The sequence below is a fragment of the Megalopta genalis genome, chromosome 10, assembly GCF_051020955.1.
Source record: "Megalopta genalis isolate 19385.01 chromosome 10, iyMegGena1_principal, whole genome shotgun sequence".
Classification (NCBI taxonomy): Eukaryota; Metazoa; Arthropoda; class Insecta; order Hymenoptera; family Halictidae; genus Megalopta; species Megalopta genalis.
In genome coordinates this window covers 338,851-345,000 of record NC_135022.1, presented here as the reverse complement: position 1 = coordinate 345,000, position 6,150 = coordinate 338,851, and the positions used below count along the sequence as shown (strand labels likewise).

General features: G+C 41.8%; 1 non-coding gene across 1 annotated transcript; it reads right to left on the bottom strand.

The window, feature by feature from the left end:
• Window positions 1-996: 996 nt before the first annotated feature.
• On the bottom strand, window positions 997-2,917 carry LOC143260226 (small subunit ribosomal RNA). Its single transcript, XR_013034351.1, has one exon. It is a non-coding gene; the product is annotated as a small subunit ribosomal RNA (ribosomal RNA).
• Window positions 2,918-6,150: the final 3,233 nt, after the last annotated feature.

The following is a 6,150-nucleotide window of genomic DNA, read 5'->3' as shown; positions in this document are numbered from 1 at the left end:
AACCCGATACTGGATTCGAAAAGTTTCTCTCTCCTTTCGTCGTTATTTACACCGGACGGACTCACGGCCGGCTCTAGCTGGGTGTCATATATATATACGTCCCACGCTCATGCTGCCACTAGCGCGCAACAGAGTAGGGTGTCAATGACAACGACACAGCATTGAAACGAGCTACACAAGCCGGTCTCTCTTGATACCAATGTAAACGAGCATTAAGTTATCTTCAGACTGCCCGATATTTTCGTCCTTTGGACTTTCCCAACGATTCCTTTTTTTCTTTTTTTTTTACACCACAGCGAAGACTTGAGGAAGCGTGATTAGCACGCTCGCATCCCTCCCTGTCCTACTACAACTGTGTGTGTGTGTGTGTAAAGAAAGAAAAAAGAATACATTGGCTTTCTCTCTATCGAGAAGATGGCCTACGCAACGCAGATCAAAGGCCTAATACGTGTAATATAATACGCGTCTGGCCGTGTATAAATCACGCACGAATGATCTGGTCGGGCCCAACTCTTCTCGTACGCTTATTTTTCCGTGTTGGGGCACTATCATAAAATCACATAAACCCCAACACGTGTGTGTCTTGGAAGGAAGATGGCCTACGCAACGCAGATCAAAGGCCTAATACGTGTAGTACACACGTCTGCCGTGTAAATCACGCACGAATGATCTGGTCGGGCCCAACTCTTCTCCACCACACCACATCCCAACTTTGTACATTTTTATATATTTTTGTGCGTTGGGGCACCTTCATAATCACAAACCCCAACAACACATATATCTCTCTCTCTCTCTTTGAAAGATTTGTTGTGGCCTACGCAACGCAGATCAAAGGCCTAATACGTGTAGTACACACGTCTGGCCGTGTAAATCACGCACGAATGATCTGGCGGGCTCAACAATATCTTTTTTTTTTATATGAATTCTTATCCACAAACTAATCGAATTCATTTTCTCTCCTCCTCTCCTCTCTCTTTGAGATATATTGGAACATTGTAATGATCCTTCCGCAGGTTCACCTACGGAAACCTTGTTACGACTTTTACTTCCTCTAAATAATCAAGTTTGGTCATCTTCCCGGCATCATCGGCAATGCCGAAACATTGCCGCGCACCAGTCCGAAGACCTCACTAAATCATTCAATCGGTAGTAGCGACGGGCGGTGTGTACAAAGGGCAGGGACGTAATCAACGCGAGCTTATGACTCGCGCTTACTGGGAATTCCTCGTTCATGGGGAATAATTGCAAGCCCCAATCCCTAGCACGAAGGAGGTTCAGCGGGTTACCCGGGCCTTTCGGCCAGGGAACACACGCTGATTCCTTCAGTGTAGCGCGCGTGCGGCCCAGAACATCTAAGGGCATCACAGACCTGTTATTGCTCAATCTCGTGCGGCTAGAAGCCGCCTGTCCCTCTAAGAAGATTTGTTTGTACGTTGGTAGTAAAAACCCCACCGGCAGAAGCCGAGAGCCTTCGAGATACCATAATTACGTCTATTTAGCAGGCTAGAGTCTCGTTCGTTATCGGAATTAACCAGACAAATCGCTCCACCAACTAAGAACGGCCATGCACCACCACCCACCGAATCAAGAAAGAGCTATCAATCTGTCAATCCTTCCGGTGTCCGGGCCTGGTGAGGTTTCCCGTGTTGAGTCAAATTAAGCCGCAGGCTCCACTCCTGGTGGTGCCCTTCCGTCAATTCCTTTAAGTTTCAGCTTTGCAACCATACTTCCCCCGGAACCCAAAAGCTTTGGTTTCCCGGAAGCTGCCCGCCGAGTCATCGTAGGAACTTCGGCGGATCGCTAGCTGGCATCGTTTATGGTTAGAACTAGGGCGGTATCTGATCGCCTTCGAACCTCTAACTTTCGTTCTTGATTAATGAAAACATTTTTGGCAAATGCTTTCGCTTCTGTCCGTCTTGCGACGATCCAAGAATTTCACCTCTAACGTCGCAATACGAATGCCCCCATCTGTCCCTATTAATCATTACCTCGGGGTTCCGAAAACCAACAAAATAGAACCGAGGTCCTATTCCATTATTCCATGCACACAGTATTCAGGCGAAGGTAGCCTGCTTTGAGCACTCTAATTTGTTCAAAGTAAACGTACCGGCCCACCTCGACACTCAGTGAAGAGCACCGCGATGGGATATTAGTTGGACCGCCCCGTGAAGAGCAAAGCCCACCGGTAGGACGTACCACATAATGCCAGTTAAACACCGCGAGCGATGAACCGACACTGTGACACACAGATTCAACTACGAGCTTTTTAACCGCAACAACTTTAATATACGCTATTGGAGCTGGAATTACCGCGGCTGCTGGCACCAGACTTGCCCTCCAATGGATCCTCGTTAAAGGATTTAAAGTGTACTCATTCCGATTACGGGGCCTCGGATGAGTCCCGTATCGTTATTTTTCGTCACTACCTCCCCGTGCCGGGAGTGGGTAATTTGCGCGCCTGCTGCCTTCCTTGGATGTGGTAGCCGTTTCTCAGGCTCCCTCTCCGGAATCGAACCCTGATTCCCCGTTACCCGTTACAACCATGGTAGGCGCAGAACCTACCATCGACAGTTGATAAGGCAGACATTTGAAAGATGCGTCGCCGGTGCTATAAGACCATGCGATCAGCACAAAGTTATTCAGAGTCACCAAAGCAAACGATGGACGAGTGTAAACACCCGCCACCGATTGGTTTTGATCTAATAAAAGCGTTCCTACCATCTCTGGTCGGAACTCTGTTTTGCATGTATTAGCTCTAGAATTACCACAGTTATCCAAGTAAATTTTAGTACGATCTAAGAAACCATAACTGATTTAATGAGCCATTCGCGGTTTCACCTTAATACGGCATGTACTGAGACATGCATGGCTTAATCTTTGAGACAAGCATATGACTACTGGCAGGATCAACCAGGGAACTATACAATATGTATATATAAAATGGACAAAATTTAAATCCTTTTCCATCGTCGCCTGTTTCATATATATATGTCAGGTCGACACACCATTTTTCTCTTTCAAATATGTACAAGTTTTGCCACATTCCGCGCTTGTAACATATCCTTCTTTAACGCTCAATTTCTTTCATTTTTCTACCATACAGATATTTTACCGTACGCCCAAAAACGTACGTATTATATTTTTGTTCTATCATAAAATCACATTTTTCTACGTACGCCAGCTTCGTACGTTTCTATCTTTGCCTTCATAAAATCACAAGATAATTTTATCTTCAAGAGTCTCGCTATTAACATCTTGTAAGATAAATGTACGTCCCAGCTAAAACGTACAAATACTTCAAGTTAAGTAATAATATATCATCGCTATTGACAAATTTTTAAGATCCAAGACACAGTTCTCTCTATATGTTTTAATATTTTTTATGTACTCAAATATATTCAAAGGAAAAAGTACATGGGTGATGCCATAGTCGTGGAAGCGCGTACGCTCACGCTGATCTTCTGACCGCCGGAAGCACGAAACCTCTGATCTGGGCAAAATCGGCAAGCCGAGGAAGAACGGACAGGACACATGCTGGACTGGCGAGAAAGCGTGTTCTTCCGCTCGCGCTAGGCATTTCGATTTCTGACACCTCTTGATTTAAAAAATCAGTTTTTTGATAGTTTTCTCTCTCCACTGGGCTATTCATTTTAGCCACAGTTTTCAATTGGTACGATTTGCTTCCAAATCTTACAGATGCATTTTAAAAAATTTTTCCATCGCTCGGACAGAAGAGTCGATTGGTCAGTGAGTACGAGTATACATACAAAGTGCATACGGGTAACCAACCCCGTAGGGCTTGCCACATATGGGCCATTCGGTCAAAGACACCGACCCGTGGCCACGCTGTGTGGAGAAAAGTCCGTAACGTAAACGGCACGAAACAGTCAGGACCGAAGCCCCGAAGGAGCTCTGAGACAGCTTCTCGACCGAGATCGTAGAATTGGCCCAAAACCCGCTCTGCTCCGTCCGCCTCGCACGGACCGTGTATCTCTTATAGATACCGAACGGCCGGCAAGGACGCCGGCGCCGCCGGCCGAATAGCACGCGCGCTTATGAGTGTAAACCGCCGCGGCAACAGACCGCCCGGCCGTGCTGTTGTAACATAGCGCGTGAACGAACGAAAAAAATTTTCATAGTAAACATTAAAATAAATTACACTACCGTAAACTAGACAAAAAATTACACATTTTTTCCCAATATGAAAATTTTCACAAACTTTTTAAAGTCCCATCGCATCGAGTAAACTTTTTTAATAACGCGTCCGCACGATTCTAAATGCTTAATCCATATGTGAAATCGTTCACTGATCACGAATATCGTATTTAAAAAAATTACAAAAATTTATTTTTCAAAATAATCAAAAAAAACCGAAAAATCACAAGAGTAAAGTACCATTATTTTAAACAACATGTCGTTCTAAATGCTTAATCCCTATGTAAAAAAGTTATTTAAGCAAGAATATGTAATTGAAAAAAAATTAGAAAAATTTATCTTAGCCGTAAATCGAAAATAATGGGGACACCGGAGCTGTTCGAAGCGCCGGGACGCGCCGCGTACGGCCGAATATTTTCTAAGTCCCAACGTACCGACCAAGAGTAAAGTACCATTTTCCTACATTAGATTTCGTTCTAAATGCTTAATCCCTATGTAAAAACGTTAGTTAAGCAAGAATATCGTATTTTTAAAAAAATCTAATGATAGGATTTTCCAGAAAATTGAAAAAACCGAAAAATGTCAAGAGTAAAGTGCCATTTTCTGACATTAGATTTCGTTCTAAATGCTTAATCCCTATGTAGAAACGTTTGTTAAGCAAGAATATCGTATTTTTAAAAAAATCTAATGATAGGATTTTTCAGAAAATTGAAAAAACCGTAAAATGTCAAGAGTAAAGTGCCCTTATTTTAAACAATGTATCGTTCTAAATGCTTAATCCCTATGTAAAAAAGTTATTTAAGCAAGAATATGTTATTGAAAAAAATTAGAAAAATTTATTTTAGCCGTAAATCGAAAATAATGGGTCGAGCGAATCGGCCGATTGCGCCGAGACGCGCTATGATGCAACAGACGAGCGATTGGAACGCCCGAATATTTTCTAAGTCCCAACGTACCGATCAAGAGTAAAGTACCATTTTCCTACCTTAGATTTCGTTCTAAATGCTTAATCCCTATGTAGAAACGTTAGTTAAGCAAGAATATCGTATTTTTAAAAAAATCTAATGATAGGATTTTTCAGAAAATTGAAAAAACCGTAAAATGTCAAGAGTAAAGTGCCATTTTCTGACATTAGATTTCGTTCTAAATGCTTAATCCCTATGTAGAAACGTTAGTTAAGCAAGAATATCGTATTTTTAAAAAAATCTAATGATAGGATTTTTCAGAAAATTGAAAAAACCGTAAAATGTCAAGAGTAAAGTGCCCTTATTTTAAACAATGTATCGTTCTAAATGCTTAATCCCTATGTAAAAAAGTTATCTAAGCAAGAATATGTTATTGAATAAAATGAGAAAAATTTATTTTAGCCGTAAATCGAAAAAAAGACTGTTCGTTTCTCTGTCTCTCTCGCGCGATCGAAGTATTGATGTTTCCCGGCAAAGTAATGGGATATTAATTAAACTTTATACACGAAATTACTCGTTTTGATCCCCGCTACACAGCCGTATACTTTTTATAATTTTGTGGAATCGGGAACCTTGAAATATTTAACATAACGCGGATCGACTGTCTCTGTCTCTTTCTAGATCGGAATAATCGATGTTTCCCGGCAAACTATTGGGAGTTTAATTAAACTTTATACACGAAATTACTCGTTTTGATCCCTGCTACACAGCCGTATACTTTTTATAATTTTGTGGAATCGGGAACCTTGCAATATTTAACATAACGCGGATCGACTGTCTCTGTCTCTTTCTAGATCGGAAGAATCGATGTTTCCCGGCAAACTAATGGGATATTAATTAAACTTTATACACAAAATTACTCGTTTTGATCCCCGCTACACAGCCGTGTACTTTTTATAATTTTGTGGAATCGGGAACCTTGAAATATTTAACATAACGCGGATCGACTGTCTCTGTCTCTTTCTAGATCGGAATAATCGATGTTTCCCGGCAAACTAATGGGATATTAATTAAACTTTATACACAAAAT